Source organism: Bos javanicus, chromosome 4 (genome assembly GCF_032452875.1).
Source record: "Bos javanicus breed banteng chromosome 4, ARS-OSU_banteng_1.0, whole genome shotgun sequence".
Taxonomy (NCBI): Eukaryota; Metazoa; Chordata; class Mammalia; order Artiodactyla; family Bovidae; genus Bos; species Bos javanicus.
In genome coordinates, this window is record NC_083871.1 from 61,697,710 (window position 1) to 61,719,121 (window position 21,412).

Consider the following 21,412-nt stretch of genomic DNA (forward strand, 5'->3'; position numbering starts at 1 on the left):
ATAGGCTGGTTTTCTTCAGCTCCTGCAGAGGAGGGTCCACAGTCTATTTTTATTGCCATGTTCCCATCCCACTACAGATAATAGGCACTCCCAGGAGGCAGCTTTTTAAGGTGAGGATACAGTCTTTCTAGAACAGCTAATTACCTCTCAGCCTTTCAGTTGCATCTGAAAGAGAACCAGATTTTTAAAAACACCAGCCTCTCCCTCATCGGAGTCTTGGCGAAAAGATGAGCCACACTGGCTGGGTATTAATTTAGAATTTCTGGTGGTTTTGTGCTTTCCTCTGCTCATCTGTTAGAAAGGGGGAAGACGCGGAAGGAAACCGACTATAGAACGGTAACAGCGGCTGCACAGCACAGCCTCGACCCGTGGTGCTTCCCTGAGCTGCTTCCTGCCCAGGTGCAGCCCGCCCTCTGACTGCCCCAGACCTTGTTGAAGTGTCCACACTTCAAAGGCACTGTGCAGAGCCCAGCCCTTCCACCAGGAGCTGCACCATGCCAAGCATCGACTGCCCTACATTCTGCCTGGTCTCCCAGCCTGCCAATCTTCCTTCTCTGGGAATTGCAGTTATATAACCAAAACCCAATATCTGTCCCGCGTGCCAAGAGTGACCATCAGCATGTCCAGCCCCGCTGGAGAGTGGAGTCAGAGAGCCTGGCAAGTGGTCCACCCAGGGCAAGCACAAAAAGACAGGAAGGACACTGCAGGATCACCACCACCACGCCGTGTATGAGAGGGCACTGGGATGGCCGTCCTGCTTTAGATACTGAAGGGAACCTGGGCCAGTACAACATAAGGTTCAAGAACTGGGCTTGAAGGAAGCTCTGGGTTCAAATCTCAGCTCCACTTACAAGCCACATGATCTTAGGCTCCTACTAGCCTTTCTAAGTCCCAGAGTCCAAGGCTACAAAATGGGGCTAGTGGTGGTCTCACCTCGTAGAACCTGCTGCTGCTGCTGCTGCTGCTAAGTCGCTTCAGTCGGGTCCGACTCTGTGCGACCCCATAGATAGCAGCCCACCAGGCTCCCCCGTCCCTGGGATTCTCCAGGCAAGAACACTGGAGTGGGTTGCCATTTCCTTCTCCAATGCGTGAAAGTGAAAAGTGAAAGGGAAGTCACTCAGTCGTGTCCGACTAGTAGCGACTCCATGGACTGCAGCCTACCAAGCTCCTCTGTCCATGAGATTTTTTCAGGCAAGAGTACTGGAGTACTTGCCATTGCCTTCGCCTCGTAGAGCCTACTGGTGGTTAAACTTAAAGGCACTTAAAGCTGGATCATCCAACAAAGGCTAATTTCATTTAAAAGACAGCCTGCATAGCACCTGAGTCCAGCTGAGAGGAATCCGGGCTGCCACAAAGCCTCTGTCGCTTAGAAGCAGCCTGTGCTGCTGTCCATTTCCTGTGGGCACCCTCTGCAGCTGGATGCCACCAGCCTCTGTGTGGAGGCTCCAGGCATGCTTGGCACAGGCGAGTAAACAGAACAAGAAACCCAAGTCCCACAGAAAACAAACAATCCCTTCCAGGCAAGACCCTGGCCAGGGAATCCCATGAAGAGGCCCCAGCTGGAATCCCAGGCTGTTGGCAGGACCTCAGGCCTCTAAAGTCTTTAGGGGAGAGAATTCCACACAAGGATGGACCTGGAATGATGTATTCTGAAGACTTCTCTATTCTGAGCTCACATTTCTCAGCTTCACATCGACTCTCATCTAGCCCCCTCTGTAGATACAGACAAGGAGACACTGCTCTCCTGCAAGTCAAGTCCTTTTATGTGGAGTCCTCGAGCAGAGGATTTTTTGAATCTCAAATCACCTGGTAAAATGCAGATTCTGAGTCTCTGGGTCTGGGGTGGGGGCCTCAGACTCTGCGTTCATGACAAACTCTCAGGCGATGCCAATGTTGTTGGCTTAGTGTCTAGAAGGCTTTGACTGAGAATCCTAAAGGATGCCTGAGATGGCAAAAGGGCTGCTGAAGCAGGATGGACCAGGACTCAATCCTGGCTCAGGCTTCATACAGCAAGAGCCAGTCAGAGAGTTTCTCATCTCTACAACCTGGAAATTGATGCTTTTGAGCTGTGGTGCTGGAGAAGACTCTTGAGAGTCCCTTGGACAGCAAGATCAAACTAGTCAATCCTAAAGGAAATCAACCCTGAATATTCATTGGAGGGACTGATGCTGAAGCTCCAATACTTTGGCCACCTGATGCGAAGAGCTGACTCGTTGGAAAAGACCCTGATTCTGGGAAAGACTGAGGCAGGAGGAGAAGGAGGTAACAGAGGATGAGATGGATGGATGGTAACATTGACTTCAATGGATATGAGTTTGAGCACACCCCGGAGACTGGCATGCTACAGTCCACGGGGTCGAAAAGAACACAACATAGCAACTGAACAACAACAAACTGCTTTCTAGACTTTGGGTGTAAATGCACGTGTAGGTTTCGGAAAATACCTCATGAGAAGGTGCACAGTGGAGGCTGACAAGAGATAAAGGGCAGGTCAGGGAAAGGCTGGAAGGCGGGAAAGAAGACAAATCCCTTTTTTATCACTGGGGAAGGGAACGTTACACACTGTGGACTGCACATGCATTTATCCTCAGAGAAACTCCAGTGGGGGGACGGATGAGGAAACAGAGGCTCACACAGGAAATGCAACATGCCTTGTGTCGCTCAGCTAATAGTTATCAGAGGTAAGATCTGAACCCAGACCAGGCCTTTCCGGCTCCAAACTGCAAGCACTTTACTCCACACCCTGTTGTAAAAAAGATGCCGGGACCATTCATGCAACTTCTCCCAAAGTTAATACCTTATGAAACACTGCGTAATTATCTAAATCAGGGCCTTAAGTGACCCAATACTATTACCTTAACTTTTGACTATAGTACTTTACAGACCATATTCACGTTTTGCCAAGTGTCCACTAAGGTTCCTTCCCGCTCCAGTTGAGGAGCCCACAATGCATCATGCCCCTTGGGTCCACTCCAACCTGTGACAGTCTTTATCTTTCGTGACTCTGACAGATTTAAGAGTACTGGCCGGTTATCTGTAGAAAGTCTCTCAATTCAGGTTTGTTCATTGTTTCCTTGTGATTAAATTCGGATCATGCATTTCGGCAAAAATGCCACAGAACTGAGGTTGTACCCTTCTAGGGGGAACGTCGTATCAGAAGATACTCGGGGCTGCTGTGTCCCACATGGCGCCGTCTGCACGTGTTCCCACTGCAAAGTTACCGCTTTCCCCTTTGCTACGAATAACCACCCAAGAGGAGTTACCTGGAGACGGCCCAAATGTCTGAACGGGTGATTCTGGGGCAGGCTCATGTTCAAGGGCTGCGGGGCTGGAGGAGCCGTGAGGAGAGCCAGACAGAACTCAAGAAACGGAGTACATGTTTGACCACCAGCTGGCACAACAGACAAAAGCGTCCAACAACAGCCTCAGGCATGAATCCAGCTTGGGAAATCTGGTAATCTCAGTAACAAAACAACAATCCAAAAACATAAACCAAAAACACCCTCAGTGTCAACCTCCCAGCAGGACTGTTCTGAAGGGCAAATCCAACACGCATGGCATCTGACCTAGAAAAGGCAAAGTGCAGGCAATGATTCCCAAAAGCGAGTATTTCTTTCTAGAACTGAGCTCTTACTCTGGAGCAAAACTGGGCTCGCTTAAGGAAATATGATGCTGGAAAAACAAACAAACCACAAATCGTATAAAACAGCACTAAGAACTCAAGATTTACAAGGTGATAAACAACGGCTGTCATTTATAAACACCTGTGGAGGCCCAGGTGCTCCGTGTGCCATGTGTTGGGGCAGGTCCTGTGACAGCCCTGTACAGGTGAGGGGCGTTCATCACAGTCCCCTGGGTTCTGGTCCTTCTGATGCGCATAGCTCCCGTCCCCAGGGGAAGTTTCCCTCTCCTTTCTGGGTTCTGGGGGTACCATGGCTTCGAGACAGAGGGTATGAGTCCCAGTTTAGGGAAGCAACAGCTGAGACTCAGACAGGATGCCATCACCCAACCAGGAGAGGGAAAATGGGGATCTGAACCAGGCCTATCCAATGACAGGCTGTCTCTCTACCTCTGTTTTTTCCCCAAAGTCTCTGCAAAACTGGTCCAGAGTCCTGGAAATTTCAGGAGTCATGGAGTTCTTAACCCCAAACATTACTATTAATTATTGCTTACTATTAATCCCAAGCATGAGGCCTCCCTTCCTATAACCAAAATGTCCCCCCATCTCTCAGCAAGTCCCCATCCTCCTCGCTTCCTTCCAAGGGCCATGCCAGTAATCAGAAAAGCTTAGGAGATTCCCTGGTAGCTCAGATGATAAAGAATCTGCCTGCAATGCAGGAGCCCCAGGTTCTATCCCTGGATCGGGAAGATCCCCTGGAGGAGGGCATGGCAACCTACTCCAGTATTCTTGCCTGGAGAATCCCATGGAGAGAGGAGCCTGGTGGGCTACAGTCCATGAGGTCTCAAAGAGTCAGACTGACTAACACTTTCCTTTCAAAATTCTAAAGGGAGGGGATGATGAGCTTTTAGTAACAATGATAATAATTATAACCCCTCCTTCCTAGAAAATCCTTATCATTCAGATAGCCCTTGCACTGGAAAACCAAGGCAACTCAGTTTCCTGATACCCAGTGAAAAACTGGTGAGGCACACTACCCAGATAAATGGGTCTGAGGCAGAATATGCTGCGTGTGGGCAACACACTATACCTTTTGGAAAAGTTTCTTAAAGATTTCTCAGAGAAAAGAGAGCTCCCATCCTCCGAGAACAAGCCTGCATTTCTGGGCAGGAATGTCAGTCAAAGACACCATACAAAGCTGTGTGTCCTGAGACTCTCATTGATGTATAAGGTGCTCCTCTGCTTTGGAGCAACAGCAAGGAGGCTCCCCCTGCCTGCCCATCGGCCCCGCTCCCCGGTCCTGTGGTCCTTCCCCTCATAGAGAGAGCTCCCAGCGCAGCCAGCAGGGCACTCTCATTCTACCAGCCTCCCTCTCAGACCACAAGGCAACAGGAAGTCAGTGGAAGGCGGGTGGTGGGCTCCACCCAAGTGACCATGAGCACGCACTTAGGAAAATGTGTCTGACTGGGGCCTCTAGGAAAGAGACAATCATGACCAGAGCACTCATCGATTTTATAGCCCTGCCTTAATGAAACACAGCATCCAGTGTGCTCCCACACGGAAGGTATGCAGGATGTCTAATCTTGTAAAGCCTCCTTTTTATCTTCAGGGAAGAAGGTCCTTGACATCACCGCATTCAAGTGCTCTGCACTTTGTGGGCAGACCCAGAGAGTCTCCCGCTCACCATTGCACGTTTTGTCAGAGGTCTTTAACTAAAATTGGAAAAGACATCACAAACTCAGTTCATAAAGGCATCAGGACTTAGAGGATGGCTTTCTCAGCTTCTTTTGTGAGTCATTAAGAGGGGAAGCATTTTTCAGATCCACCCCTAATCTCACGGTGAGGAGCAAGTAACAGCATCCCATCAGGGAAGCGGGTACCAGGCCTGGCTCTGACCCAGGTGCCATGGGTCAGGGCAGCTCTGGGTCACCTCTTAGCTCTCATGAGCAAATCACATGTCTCCCCCTGCCCTCCTCTCGTCTCAAAGTCTGTCAGGCCTCAGTGTCCCTCCAACAAGCCAGCCCTGTTAGCCCTCCCATCTCACACTGCACACAAACAGGATGACTGCTTAGAGTACTTGGAAAGGGGCCCTGCCCCTTGAGCGTCACTGTATCACCAGGACTGGTCAGATTCCTGCAGAGCGGGCACTCAGTAACACCTGATCACTGAAGGAATATAGACACGGGCAAAAGAAGAAACGAGTCAGCAAGACACTGCATCAGGAGTCCCATTTGGGGCCTTAGGAAGGATTAGCTTCAAAAGAAAGTTTAGCTGTCTCCAGGGGCGTGAGTATTCATGTTGAGTAACTGGAGACCAGGTAAAGATACACCCAAATCACCAATGGAATCAACTAACAAATCCTGGCACACACAGGGAAACATGGATTTCTGATAATGTGCCCACATTTTAAAAATGTGTACTTCTGAGCTAAAGAGTTAGGTGAGCTAGGATGAGGAGGGCTGATTTAGGACCCAATGCAACCTCTCTCTTTCACTTCTCTCATGGTTGTCATTGCAGTTGTTCAATCGCTAAGTTGTGTCCAACTCTCTGCGACCCCATGAACTACAGCACGCCAGGCTTTCCTCTCCTTCACGATCTCCTGGAGTTTGCTCAAACTCACGTCCATTGAGTCAGTGATGCCATCCAGCCATCTCATCCTCTGTCACCCGCTTCTCCTCCTGCCCTCAGTTTTTCCCAGCATTCTTCCCAGGCCAGGCCAGGACAGATGTAGCCGGGGACCCCACCACCCAGCACTACGTGCATTGTCCACCCTGCTGTTCACTTGACCCAGAAACACCTAGGAGTCTGTTAGGGATTCTGACCACAGGCTGGCATCCCATGCTCAGTCAGACTCACTCAGACTGGAATCTGCATCTAAAAAGATGCCCAGGTGGCCCTTCAGCAGAGGGTCACTGAGGATGGCTGCTCTGGCAAGAACTAACAATCACTTAGAGGCTGTCCCATTTTCCATCCCTGGGCTAGGATAGTATCCCTGGAAAGCCACATAGGGGCTCTTCCCATGAGAATAAGATCTTAACTGAGTCTTCACAAGCTCTGGGGGATGTGATTCAGACGTATGTTTTGATGCAGGGGAAATGCAGAGGTAACAAGCTGCACAGAGAAGGTGGCGGCAGGAGGGGCCAGGCCTGGAGAAGCCCTGTCAGGCGCCCCTGCCCCAGGGGATACTCACCTTGGAGGGGGCCACAGGAATGGACAGAGAGGCAGGTCGAAAGAACTACGGGGGTGAAAATCGTCGACTTGAAAACTGTACCTCAGGTTGGAGCTGGCATTCATTCACTGATGCATTCACTCTCTCATTCATCATTCCAGGATTGCTTCCCTCAACATGTAGTTAACATGCCTGGACCTGGATCGGACCCTAAAAAATGAATCTGGCTCCACATGCACCCAAGTTGTTGCCAAGGAGGACCTCAGGGCCTAGAAATCATGCCCAATCAATGATGTCCACTGTAGACATCTTCATCTTCCTACATGGAATCAGAAACCTGAAGGTCCCTCATATATGAACTCAGATCTTTTCTTGACCTCAAAACAGAAATAGCCACAGTTCTTCTGGAACGAAAAGGATTCAAAACATGAAGTTCAAAGGCCACCCAAAATAAATCCAGGACTGGAAGTCTCAGGATTGGTGGGGGCTGCTTGGCCCAAAGGACTCAGGTGGAGCCAGAGGTTCTGGGCAAAATTCTCCAACCCCCTCCATGCTGTGTCCAGGCTTAATTTTCCTGTCAGCTCTCCCCAGCGCTGTGATATGGCCCTAAAGGGCACCTTAGAGGGAGATGATGATTATTTGGGAAAACAACCTTGAGAACAGCACACCAGGATGAGCAAAGCTGCTCTGCTACTGGGTCATCCACTCAGTGTTGGCCTGGATTCCTAAGTTCCTCCTAGAAAACACAGCCCTGGGCTCATGTTAACAAGACTGCTCCTTATGGAACATGAAACAATATCCCACAATGTCCAAAGGCAAGGCTTTCTAGACGCTGCAGCCCCTGAAACTTTTCCAGACACTCTCTACTAGGAGAGGGAATCTGCCACCTCCATCAACACATGAAAAATCCAGAGGTTCATTTGGTCTTCTTGCCCCTCCTCTGTTCGTCCCTCTGCCCTTGGCGTAACTCCGCACCTCTTGGTGGCCTCTCAAGGCCTGCTTGAAGGGGTCCCTTTCTTCCTGCCCAGCCTTATTGCTCCCTATTTCCCCTGAGACTTTCTCTCTGTACTCCAGCCATACTTTGTCTTCTTACTCTACACCCCTGCACTTTCCTCCTCTCAGGAGCTCTGGGCCTCTTCCCCGTCTAACTTCTCCTGGTGGGCACTTCGGATCTTGGCATTTATCATCAGCTCTTCCAGGACCCTTTCTTGACACCCAATTCACCCCAAGACTCACTAGCATCCCTGCTGCTAACTTCAAACTCTGTGTCCTGCTTGCTTCCTGCACTGGACCAGGAGTTTCTTCGGAGAAGGGATGGGGTCAGGGCCAGGCAGAGCCAGACTGTAACTATCTAGAGAGGGAGAGCGAAAGGCCCGGGCCCCACAGTCCCTCCACAGGTGCCCTCCCTCCAGCAACCTGAGCCCCACGAGGGAAAGTAAGGGACAGAAGGGATCCTGGGCCACAGCCTTCCGTTCCCACCCAGGGCATCAGGGCATCACTCATCCTCAGGGAGAATATGCAGACCAACCAGCCCCTGACCTCTGGACAGGGAAGAAGTAATTCCTCCCACACATGTTTTTTGTTTCTTGATCCAGAAGGTCTCAACTTTCATTCATGGAAACACAACACAGTTCTACTACTGGCCCAAGGAGTATCGTTTCTACTCTTAGATTTTAATACCAATTTTTTTTTTACTATAAGGGGGCTTGGGTTATATGACAGTCTCTGACTTTAGTAAACCAGCCTGCCTAGTATCACCTAGTGCTGAGATGCAGGCCTGGCATGATTCTCCCACTCAAGTCCCACATTTGTTCCCTTTGTGATGATACTGCAAGCTCTATACTCCTGACTTTTTTCTCTCAGCATGTACAAGCCAATTATTGCACTTCACTTTAATGAAAGAGCAATAAGGAATACACACACAGAGAAATGGTCATCATCAGTGCCCTGAAAATCAGAGACAAAGGAAGGTGTCAGCTACCCCAGAGAAGACAAGTGGGCAGAATCTGCTGCCTGTTCGTTCTGGTCACATGGGTCTTCCCTCTGCTGCTGCTCAAAAATGCCTCTTGCAGAGTTTTTCCCTCGAGTCACATGATACAAGCGGTTCACTGCATCTGTTCTTTGGCTTTGTTCCCTTTTAACAATAATTTGTGGTTTATGTGCTTTTACACAACACAGATTAGCTGGCAGGGGATGCGTCACTGCTTGCACACAGCGTTTAAAAATAAGTATCACATCTGCAATGCAAAACTCACGCGCTCTGCTTTTAGAAAAGGGTTGAAGATTGAAGGCAGGAGGAGAAGGGGATGACAGAGGATGAGATGGTTGGATGGCATCACCAACTCAATGAACATGAGTTTGAGTAAACTCAGGGATTTGGTGATGGACAGGGAGGCCTGGCGTGCTGCAGTCCATGGGGTTGCAAAGAGCTGGACGTGACTGAGTGACTGAACTGAACTGAACTGAGAGACTTGGGTGCCCAGCACCTTCTTGTCCATGCAACTCAGCCCCACGTGCCTGTGCAGAGCCGGCAGAGACAAGGCAGTTTAACCTGCAGGCTTCTGATAACCTGGAAGAGTCTCAGTGCCCCGAACCTTGACCTCCCCAACCCACCCATACATCCTCAAGGGCATGGGGCAGGGGTCACAAACAGCCTCAGGACCCTGTATTCCCAAGCCAGAAAAGGCTGTGTTCTCTGGCTACAAACTGTCCCTAGGATAAGCTCCCTCAGACTAACAAAAAAGTGCAACCTTGAGTCACAAAATGAAGCACGTCTGGTTAGAGACTCAGCACTGGCATCTGGGATGGTTTTAAGTGCCCAGATCTACACCTCCTGGGATAGTGCACTAGACCAGGCAGTGGGTCATTAGGTCAATGTCACTAGTCATTCCCAGTCTGAGCGCTTGTCGCTTTCCTTCAGTGTGGGCTCAAGTCTCATGTGGAAGGTGAATGACAGCCAGCTCCCGCTAGGGCCACCTTTGTCTCGGTATAACAGAGGAGGGGGACTCAGCAGGCCAGGTGACAGCTGTCTCCGGGCTCCTCCACCCCCATCTCTCCAGTGTGCAGTATTCACCCTCACCCACGCTTACCTACAGCTGTGCCAGGAAGGTTCCACCCACAGCAGGGGCTCTAGGCTGAAACAGTGGGTTTTAGATTCTCAATCAGACCCATCTCAGCCTGGCTGACTTTGGGGTCCCGACTCCTTATCCTATGAACTCACTCTTGTCGGTCCAACCACGCACTTAATTTGAGGACCAACAACCCAGCTGCCCCAGGTAATGAGCTCTGGCACACACCAACTCTTCTCAGAGACTGTTTCCTTGACAAGCCACGGGCACTTCGTGACTTGGTGCTGCCAGGGTTATTTCCCTGCGTGGCCTGGTTTTAGACCACCCAGCCCAAACAAGGGAACGGGCTCCTGTGTAAAACCAAATGTGGAAATTGTTTCAAGTTCAGAGACCTCTTGAGCATTCTTCTGGGGAAGAGGTCAATGACCAGTAATGACTTCAGGGAAGACGGCTGGCAAAAGACCAAAATGAGGAAGCTGGAGCACTGGCGGGGGACGGGGGGGAGGGGAGGTGGGCTCAGGTCACGCTCCCGGCTGGCCTTGATCAACCCCAGGGGGCAGGGACCAGGAAGGACGGGTGGGCACCTGAAGGTGGGCTTCTCTCTAAAAATAATGGGGATGATCAAGCCACAGGCTTCATCCCCGACTCTCTCACTTTCAAAGAGCTAGCTGTTTTACAACTGTACTCGGATGAGAGTTATTTTTACGTGCCAGGCTTCCATTAGGTATCAGACTCAGAGGACTAAAATAAACCTCAAAGAACAAAGGAGGCTGGTGGAAGGGGCCAGGTGCTTTCCCGCCTGCCAGACTGTGAAGGCCACCCTGTGTGCTGGTCGCTGTTCCCATCATGTCACCTTCAAAAGTAATCCTGGGCTTAAGGATGAAATCATGCACAGCCTTTGAAAAACCAAGCAAGGATCATTTCTCGGTCAGGATCAGATTGATATTTTCTTTTAACTTTTTATTTTATATTGGGGTATAGCCGATTAACAATGCTGTGATAGTTTCAGGTAGAGAGCAAAGGGACTCAGCCACATATCTCCATTCTCCCCAAACTCCCCTTCCATCCAGTCTGCCACACAACATTGAGCAGAGTTCCATGTGCTATATAGTAGGTCCTCGTTGTTTATCCATTTAAAATAATAATATAGCAGTGTGTACATGTCCATTCCAAACTCCCTAACTACCCCTTCCCCCCATCCTTCTCCCCAGCAACCATAAGTTCATTCTCTGAGAGTCTCTTCCTGTTTTGTAAGTTCATTTGTATCATTTCTTAGATTCCACGTATAAAGGATGTCATGCAATATTTCTTCTTCACTGATCGATTTTTGTCTGAGTATGTCACAGGAATAGAGAGTGGAAGATGGATGCCGAGGCTATTCCAAGGGTCACCTGAGCTAAAAATAGTGGTCAGCATGGACTGCGGGTTTCCTGTGTGCACCTCTCACCTACATGTCATCAAAACCAAGGGGGTGCCTGCTGCTTTCATTTTATGGATGGGGAAACTGAGGCACAGAAAGGTTATGGAAGTTTCCCAAACTGTCAGACACAGCTAGCCTGGGGTACAGGACATGAACCAAGTCTAATCGCAGACCTCTACTCCTATCCAGGGTTAAATAACCTCAGGAAGGAAACGTGGGTAGGTCATTTTGCGCAAGCCTTCTTTCTCGGTCATTTTGGGGAGTGCACTTTTTTTTCTTAATCCCTAAAGCACCTATGTTGACTGGAGCTCTTAACTCAGGGCAAGTACTCAGTAAAGACTGACTGGCTGGATTTCAAGATTCAAGATTCTCACATTTTCACATTAACCTCCAAAAGTTAATACAACCAAATAACTCCAAAAAGATTTAGGGAAATTAATGTCTGCTGATAACATAAAGAAGTTCAATTTATCTGCACATTTAATAATAACATCAGTCTTAATATTTCAAGACTAAATAAAACTATTCATGGATTTTATTTTTGCTAGGATTTGATATTTAAAACAACAACAACATAGTTTTCAACCAGAGAAACGTTCCAGGCTTCACATTTTAGACTACCACTCATCTTGAAATTTCTATAAACTGGGTTAAGGAATCGGCAAATATAGGTTGGAGAAGCACATCATGCCAGGCACTGGGCTAGGTGCCCCCTCACGACCCTGCAGTGTGCTGTTCACTGAAACCTCACTCGCTGGCAGGGTGATGGGAATGGTCAGAAACCCACTTCCTCCTGCAGAGGCCAGAGTGAAGGGCAGGAACGTCTCAACGGCACTGGTCACTACATCAGACTATTCAAGATGCCTGACATCTGTCAAATCAAACCCACTACATGATGCTCAATTTGTCATGCCTTAAACAGATACTTCTATAATGTGGAAGTCAATATTGGATAACAAGTTGCTGTGAAGCATTTCTAAATATGAAATTACTTAAATCCTTGATAACCTTTGGCATTTTCATAGTAAAACATCAGAAGTAACTAATGGGCCTCATAAGCATTCATCTACTCGTTTTCCAAATACATTTAAAAATAAATGTCTATAAATAGCCATCCATCTACACATTTCAGAGCTCAGTTTTTTAAATGCAAACCACTTATTTCAGCAGATGACTAGGAACCAGGACACAAAGAAAGGGATGCAGAATTAACTTTCAACTATTGACTGGAGAACTCATCTGAGCAAAGGCAAAGTCCTGATGGAAATTTTGCTGTTTTTTTTTTTTTTAACTGAAGCTGATTATTGATCTGCAAGGAGGTCAAGCCAGTAAATCCTAAAGGAAATCAATCCTTAATATTCACAGGAAGGACTGATATTGAAGCTTCAATCCTTTGGCCACCTGATGCGAAGAGCCGACTCACTGGAAAAGACCCTGATGCTGGGAAAGATTGAAGGCAGGAGGAGAAGGGGACGACAGAGGATGAGATGGTTGGATGGCATCACCAACTGGATAGACATGAATCGGACAAGCCCTGGGAGATGGTGAAGGATAGGGAAGCCTGGCATGCTGCAGGCCATGGGGTCGCAGAGTTGGATACAACTGAGTGATGGAACAATAAACCGATACACAGCCCATGGGATCACAGGGCTCTCCATTCTCGCAGGACCTGGATGACAGTCACCCAGCTCGTCTGTCTCAGTTGCAGTCAAAAAGCTGCTGGTTGTGGCATCCTACCTCTCAACAGAGTGGTGGGAATCGAAAGCCATTACCAGACCATCCAGACTGACACCAGCACAGTGCTGGCAGGTGCCAGACACACGAGAAGACTGATAAAATGACATCATTATAACGACAGATGGCGGGCAGAACAGGAAGTGCCTCCTCTTACCCATTTCTAGCCTCATCCTCAAATACAATCATTTTTCCTATGTGCGTGTATATTTAGTTGCTAACTCATGCCTGACTTTTTGTGACCCCATGGACTATAGCCTACTAGGCTCCTCTGTCCATGGGATTTCCTAAGCAAGAATACTGGAGTGGGTTGCAATTTCCTTCTCAAGGGGGTTTTTCTGACCCAGGGATTGAACCCATGTCTCCTGTGTCTCCTGCATTGGCAGGCAAATTCTTTACCAGAGTCACCTGGGAAGCCCAGTTTGTTTTTTTGGTTTTTTGTGTTTTTTTTTTTGCTATATTGACTATCAAAAAAAATACATGTTCTAAAAATCCTGTAGTAAAAATAACAGGGCTGACAAAAATAAAAAGAGACAGACCGTTCAAGCCTGATGCAAATTTGTACCCAGAAATTAACAAAGCAAGTAACAATTACAAGTTAAAAATTAGGAGCACAGTTAGAAACAAGTAAAATTATGAAAAAGTAGAGAATTGGGACTAACAGATAGATATTTGTACATCCATGTTCCTAGAGGCATTATTCATACAATAGCCAAAAGGTGGAAATGACCCAAGTGTCTACCGACAGATTAATGGATAAACAAAATGTGGTATATACATAGAGAGGAATTTCCCTCAGTCATAAAAAGAAAGGAAATTTGAACAGATGCTACAGTACAAATGAACCTTAAGGACATGATGTTAAGTCAAACAAGCCGGTCACAACAGGACAAGTACTGTATGATTCCACTTGTATGAGGTACGTAAGAGTAGTCAGATTCACAGAGACAGAAAAGATCACAATTGTTGCCAGGAGCTGGGGAGAAAAGGGAATGAGGAGTGAGTGAGTGATGAGTTTGTAGTTTCAATCTGGGCAGATAAAAAGCTTCTAGAGAGGCATGGTGGTGGCAGCTGCACAACATGAATGTTCTTAATGCCAGTATACTTAAAAATGATTAAAGTGGTAAATTTAATGTTATGTATATTTTACCACAATTTTAAAAATTAAAAAAAAAAAAGGAAAACCCACTTAAAATTCTTAAAGGTAAAGGTGGCTTGACGACAGAGGAGGCACAGAGGAATTGAGGCTGCTGAGTTGTAAGGACAAGGGCAAAATGCAGACAGCGCAGACGGAGCCATGCAAAATCAGAACACACAGACAAAAGGAACCAAGAACAAGGGGAACGGGTTCTGTGTGCTTCATTACCTTGCAGAGCTCTTCTGGATTCATGCACTGCTGCAAAATAGTAATACTCTGGGAACAACTGACTTCCACATTATACTGACATCATTCCCATATTTATAATCATAATACCATATGAGCTAACTGTCTTATAGAAATACACATTGCAGCTAAAATGTTTGGTATTTAACACTGCCAATAATAGTTCCTAAGACTACTGAAAGAATGGTTAGTATACTAAATTTTAATCAGTCCAAATTTGGCATTTACTCTAGCCACGACAATGACCTTGCTTATACTTCCACCCACACAAGTACGTACCCATTCATCCTTATATGTACGTTTATCTTGAGTTTTTTTTAATTGAACATCTTCAATTTTATATTTTTATTTTATCTTTGGTTACTTTTAATTGCTCACCTTGAATCATTTTACTTCCCTCAAATCAATGCAGACATCTTAATTTAGTCATAAAGGGGAAAACAGATAATTATTGAGTCCTACCAGTAGGCTGCTGCTATTTCAAAATTCAATAGGAGGATGTGGAAAAGCATCTTTGTTGTCTTTTTTTTCCCCCAGGATGGTTGTGTGGAACTTTCCCAACCAGGAATGAAACCCATACCCCCTGCGTTGGAAGCATGGAGTCTGAACCACTGGACCGCCAGGGAAGTCCTTGTTATCTCTAAATAAGGCTGTAGAACCCTCTCTGGAAGCCAGCGGATTCCGGTTGAAGGTCTAGAGTCAGTGCCAGAGGTGAGAAGGCGCTGCTTCTCCTGGGAATCACAATTGGAATTTCAGACTGCTCCCACCTGGGATACACTTTCTGGGGGTCAGAGAGCCAATATGCCACAAAGCGCTTTCCCCATTGGCTGTTATCAACCTTAACTGTGAACCCAAAGGAAATAAGAGACTAGACTTTTGAGGAAGAGGAGGGCAAAAGACAGAAAGAAGGAAAATGGTGGAGAAGGGGAGGGCCCTGAGAGGTGCTGGGGTGAGGTCCAGGTGCTAAAAATTCTTGGCCACTTGGCCTCTGGGTCATGCAGAGCTAGGATTCCATGCTGCTGGTTTTCTACATCCACCAGGAAGGAACCAACCTACCAAGAAACAAAAATACATCCCTCGAAGGAAAAAGTGAAGGTAAATGCACTTCAAGTATCTATAACAGTCAGTTATACTTGTTCCAGCTGGTAAAGGAATATTCTGATTTATGTTATACACGTCTGTCCAAGGTAAAAGTTGTCTATGGAGCCTAAAAGAAACTTGATACAGAACACATGATCCCTGCAAAGCTTAATGACACACCAAACAAACACACTGCCATCAATACAAAGGGCACAAGGTGGAACATCAAGACTGCTTAGGAACTATGAGCAGCCACAAAGGCACGATTTTACTTCCTTGACAGGAGCCATCCCCCACCCATGATGCTGGTATCCTATCTGTGACCTTCACCAGCTGGAAAGAGCAGCACCTCCAGGGTAGCAGTGTGATGGACCACAGCCCATGGGAGTTAGGGCACGGGATCTGGGGATCCACACTCTCGCCATTGTTACATCGTGTCTGGCACAGGGCTGCTTGGTGACGGTGTGATCAATGAACTAATTCTTTAATCAGACAGCAAAAGCTGGCCACTCTTCCTCTAGCCTATTCCTGAGAGAAATTCTCGCTCACAGGCACCAAGAGACAGAGCAGCAGTACTGCTGCGATGACCCCACGCTGGAAACAGCCTGAATGTCCGTCAGTGGCAGAACAGACAAGTCAATTGTGGTGTGCCCACCACGCACACAGTGATGCACAGTGGGGGAATGGAGAGACACAGGCATGCATCTCTGCACAGATGATAGGAACACAAGACTGAGTAAACAAAAAGAGAGGTGCAGAGAAATGCACGGCCGGTTACTCCGTTTACATGAGGCTCAACAATGTGTCTGTTTAGGGATACAAACATATGTGTTAAAACTCTCCAGAGAAGCCAAGAAATGATGAACAATGATGAAATTTCTAGCAAGTAGTGATTTCTGTGTGGGTAGGACACAAAGAAAACTTCAAAATAACAGTGCTCTCTTTCTTAGGTTGATTGGTAGGCATATGAGTTTTCCTGGAATCACTTATTCTCTATATCTTATACATATGTTGTGAAAGTTTTTTAGTAACTCATTTTACAAAACTACTATTTTTAAAAGCTGCCTGATTATGAGACAGAACTTCATATAGAATCATTCATGCCTCCAACTGAAGGGATTGAAAATTTTCAATGGAAGGAAGAACCAAAGGGCTATGGTTCCAGGGCTTTTTCCTGTCCTCACCTAGTCCCAGGTTTGATATTTCCAGGGTAGACTTGACTCTTGACTCTGCCACTGTCACTCACCTAAGATGAATTCTGGGTTAAACATGGTCTGGGGGCTGCTGAGTGAACTGAATCCCTCCCCCCTTTCTTAGAAGTGACCAAAACACAGCAGTGGTTTGGGACAAGCATCAGCAAACTGCAAACCCAGGTGCCATATCCAGCCTAAAAAACATTTCTGTACTGCCAATAAGCTCAGAATAGTTTTGACTTCATTTGTTAAAAAATATTAAAATGATCAATAGTTTATAACATCAGAAAGTTAAATGGAATTCAAATGTTACTCTCCATGAATCTTTACTGGACCATCACCACATTCATTTACCTGTGGTTGCTCTCATGCTACAGCAGAAAATGGGAGTGACTGGCTCAACTATTTACTACCTGACCCTTCGCAGAAAAGCTTGCCACCCTTGTCCTAAAGAAAAATTTAAAGACTAAATCAGGTCAGGTACACAACCTAAGACACAAAATTTGCTTCTGTGCTTATATCTGACTTCATTTCATATGGAATATATGGTGGCTTATGAGAATATGTAAGAAATTATAGTACAAACTTAAAAAACAAGGAAAAATCTGGCTGGAATGGGGAGAGGAGCCCAGAGGGAAAGACCATCCAGGACATGCTCCTAAGTCGCTTCAGACGTGTCCAACTCTTTGCAACCCCATAGACGGCAGCCTACCAGGCTCCTCTGTCCTTGGGATTCTCCAGGCAAGAACGCTGGAGTGGGTTGCCATTGCCTTCTCCAATGCATGAAAGTGAAAAGTGAAAGTGAAGTCGCTCAGTCGTGTCTGACTCTTATCAACCCCATGGACCGCAGCCTACCAGGCTCCTCTGTCCATGGGATTTTCCAGGCAAGAGTACTGGAGTGGGGTGCCATTGCCTTCTCCGTCCAGGACATGAGATCTATACAACTATCAACACTGGAATACCAATCTGTGTTATGAGCAACCAAAGCAGAAAGGTATGCCATTGCAGAAAAAGTCACATCGTTTGAGGAAAACAAACAAAAACAGAAGTTATTCTAAGCAAAGCAGTTCTTTCATCAGGTTGAAGTCATAGCACTGATTGGTGATGTCCTGCCAACATCCCCACAGTGACAGCTTCCTGTGACCTGAGCCAACTATGCAACTGGACAGCACAATAGGGAAGCGGCGATTCTGTGGAGCTCGGTCAGGTGGGCCTGCTAAGTAGATGTGACTGGATTTTATCAAAAAGAGACCACAGTCAGGCTTACTGGGTCTCTTTTACCTTCTTTCTCTCCCAGGACCACAGCTAGACTGTGTGTTTGCCAAGTACAAAACTTGTGCCAAGCAAGCCAGGTTTTGGCGCCCGTGGAGAACAAGACGAAATGTGCATACCATCTGCACCTCCTAAGATACTGAGAACAGCCCACGGTCAGCTGGCATGCGAGCTGGCTCTGGCACGGGGCTTAGAAACAGGGACTACTACCCTTCTGGGCCTCGTCTCTGAGGACTGCCTGACTCCATCAACAGAGAAGCCCTGACTCACCCCCAAGGAGCTTTAGGGTTGCTATGGTAACCTAAACTGTCCACTGAGGAAGGAAGAGGCAAGAGGTGAAGGATCAACATGACATAAAGAGTAGAGACTAACTGGATGTGGACACCCAAAAGAGCACCTAGAGATGTGAAGCAAACCTTTAAAAGGGTAGAAAGGTACAAGACGCTGGATTTAACTTCAAGGGCCTGTTTTAGCGCCTGCCCCTGCGTGTTGGTCCTGCAACACAGGAGCCTCTTTGTTTCTGTTGTACAATGGCACAGATGGGGCCCCAGGCTGGGGTTTCAAGAGTTCTAATCCTGCCCTGAAAGCTTGGTGGGAACTTAGGGTAAAATCTGCTGAGACCAGTTTGGTTTTACAATCATCTTCAGATACCCATGGTGGGGATGGGAGCGGGGGTGGGGGAACAGGGTGGGGGGCGGCGATTAGTTCCAGGACGCCCTTAGATATCAAAATTCAAGGATGCTCAAGTTCCTTATATAAATTAGCATAGAATACTGTGCATATTACCTAAGCACATCCTCCTTTATAAAGTCGTCTCTAGATTATAATAATTTATAACACCTAATAGCATGCAAATGCTATGTAAATAGCTGCTGGCACACAGTATATTCAAATGTTATATTTTCGGAATTTTCCTCTCAAAGATTTTTGATCCAAAGTTGGTTCAATCCACGGATGTGGAACCCATGGATACAAGGAGACAAATGTAATTACAAAAGACTAATCAGTTCATCTATATAACATATTTTAAATGATATTACAGCTATTTTATTTCTATATAATTTTGGAAGGTGATGCACACAGTTCAAAAAATCAAAATGCTATGGAGAGACACACTGAGAAATCTGGCTCCCACCCCCTGTCCCCCAGGCATCCCCCTACCATAGATGATCATTTTATTGGATTTTTGGTGTTTACCCAACTTCTCTTGGGGCTTCCCTGACAGCTCAGTTGGTAAGGAATCCGCCTGCAATGCAGGAGACCCCAATTCAATTCCTGGGTTGGAAAGATCCCCTGGAGAAGGGAAAGGCTACCCACTCCAGTCTTCTGGCCTAGAGAATTCCATGGGGTGGCAAAGAATAGGAAATAACTGAGCAACTTTCACTTTCAACTTCTCTTAATGCATTTACAAGTAAATATGAATACCCAGCCTTATTTTTCTCTCCCTTTCTTACACACAAATATATATGCTATTCTCTACCTTACTCCTTCCCCTGACAATACAGAAGGAAGATCTTTCCACCTGGGCCCTCTCTCTCCTCTGTTACAGTTGCAGACTGTCCCCTTGCGTGGCTGGCCCCCATGTACTTCAGTAGACACAGGCTGTTTCCAGGCCCTGTTGTCACAGACAACATACAACCTTATCTGGACTTTACTCTCTGGGCACAGGTTTGTTTGTAAGATAAATTCCAGAAGCATATCAGAGATTTTAATTCCCATTCCCTCCAGGCTACTATTTTATAGATTATGTTTATTGTTTATTTTTATCAATCAGTTCAGTTCAGTCGCTCAGTCGTGTCCGACTCTTTGCGACCCCATGAACCGCAGCACACTAGGCCTCCCTGTCCATCACCGACTCCTGGAGTTCACCCAAACTCATGTCCATTGAGTCGGTGATGCCATCCAACCATCTTGTTCTCTATTGTCCCCTTCTCCTCCTGCCCTCAATCTTTCCCAGCACCAGGATCTTTTCAAATGAGTCAGATCTTCACATCAGGTGGCCAAAGTATTGGAGTTTCAGCTTCAACATCAATCCTTCCAATGAACACCCAGGACTGACCTCCTTTAGGATGGACTGGTTGGATCTCCTTGCAATCCAAGGGACTGTCAAGGGTCTTCTCCAACACCACAGTTCAAAAGCCTCAATTCTTCGGTGCTCAGCTTTCTTTAGAGTCCAATTCTCACATCCATACACGACTACTGGAAAAACCACAGACTTGACTAGATGGACCTTTGTTGACAAAGTAATGTCTCTGCTTTTTAATATGTTGTCTAGGTTGGTCATAACTTTTCTTCCAAGGAGTAAGCGTCTTTTAATTTTATGGCTGCAATCACCATCTGCAATGACTTTGGAGCCCCCAAAAATAAAGTCAGCCCCTGTTTCCGCTGTTTCCCCATCTATTTCCCATGAAGTGATGGGACCAGATGCCATGATCTTAGTTTTCTGAATGTTAAGCTTTAAGCCAACTTTTTCACTCTCCTCTTTCACTTTCATCAAGGGGCTCTTCAGTTCTTCTTCCCTTTCTGCCATAAGGGTGGTGTCATCTGCATATCTAAGGTTACTGATATTTCTCCTGGCAATCTTGATTCCAGCTTGTGCTTCTTCCAAGCCCATTGTTTCTCATGATGTACTCTGCATATAAGTTAAATAAGCAGGGTGACAATATACAGCCTTGACATACTCCTTTTCGTATTTGGAACCAGTCTGTTGTTCCATGTCCAGTTCTAACTGTTGCTTCCTGACCTGCATACGGATTTCTCAAGAGGCAGATCAGGTGGTCTGGTATTCCCATCTCTTTCAGAATTTTCCACAGTTTATTGTGAGCCACACAGTCATGGCACCCCACTCCAGTACTCTTGCCTGGAAAATCCCATGGATGGAGGAGCCTGGTAGGCTGCAGTCCATGGGGTCGCTAAGAGTCAGACACGACTGAGCAACTTCACTTTCACTTTTCACTTTCATGCATTGGAGAAGGCAATGGCAACCCACTCCAGTGTTTTTGCCTGGAGAATCCCAGGGACGGGGCAGCCTGGTGGGCTGCCGTCTATGGGGTCGCACAGAGTAGGACACGACTGAAGTGACTTAGCAATAGCAATAGTACACAGTCAAAGGCTTTGGCATAGTCAATAAAGCAGAAATAGATGTTTTTCTGGAACTCTCTTGCTTTTTCCATGATCCAGCAGATGTTGACAATTTGATATCTGGTTCCTCTGCCTTTTCTAAATCCAGCTTGAACATCTGGAAGTTCATGGTTCATGTATTGCTGAAGCCTGGCTTAGAGAATTTTGAGCATTACCTTACTAGCATGTGAGATGAGTGCAATTGTGTGGTAGTTTGAGCATTCTTTGGCATTGCCTTTCTTTGGGATTGGAATGAAAACTGACCTTTTTCAGTCCTGTGGCCATTGCTGAGTTTTCCAAATTCGCTGGCATATTGAATGCAGCGCTTTCACAGCATTATCTTTCAGGATTTG

At 46.7% G+C, this 21,412-nt stretch overlaps 1 protein-coding gene across 4 annotated transcripts in view; it reads right to left on the reverse strand.

Annotated features, from left to right (window-relative positions):
* Positions 1-21,412, reverse strand: part of EEPD1 (endonuclease/exonuclease/phosphatase family domain containing 1) — a 193,398-nt gene that overhangs the window by 69,143 nt on the left and 102,843 nt on the right. The gene's annotated exons all lie outside the window — the stretch shown is intronic.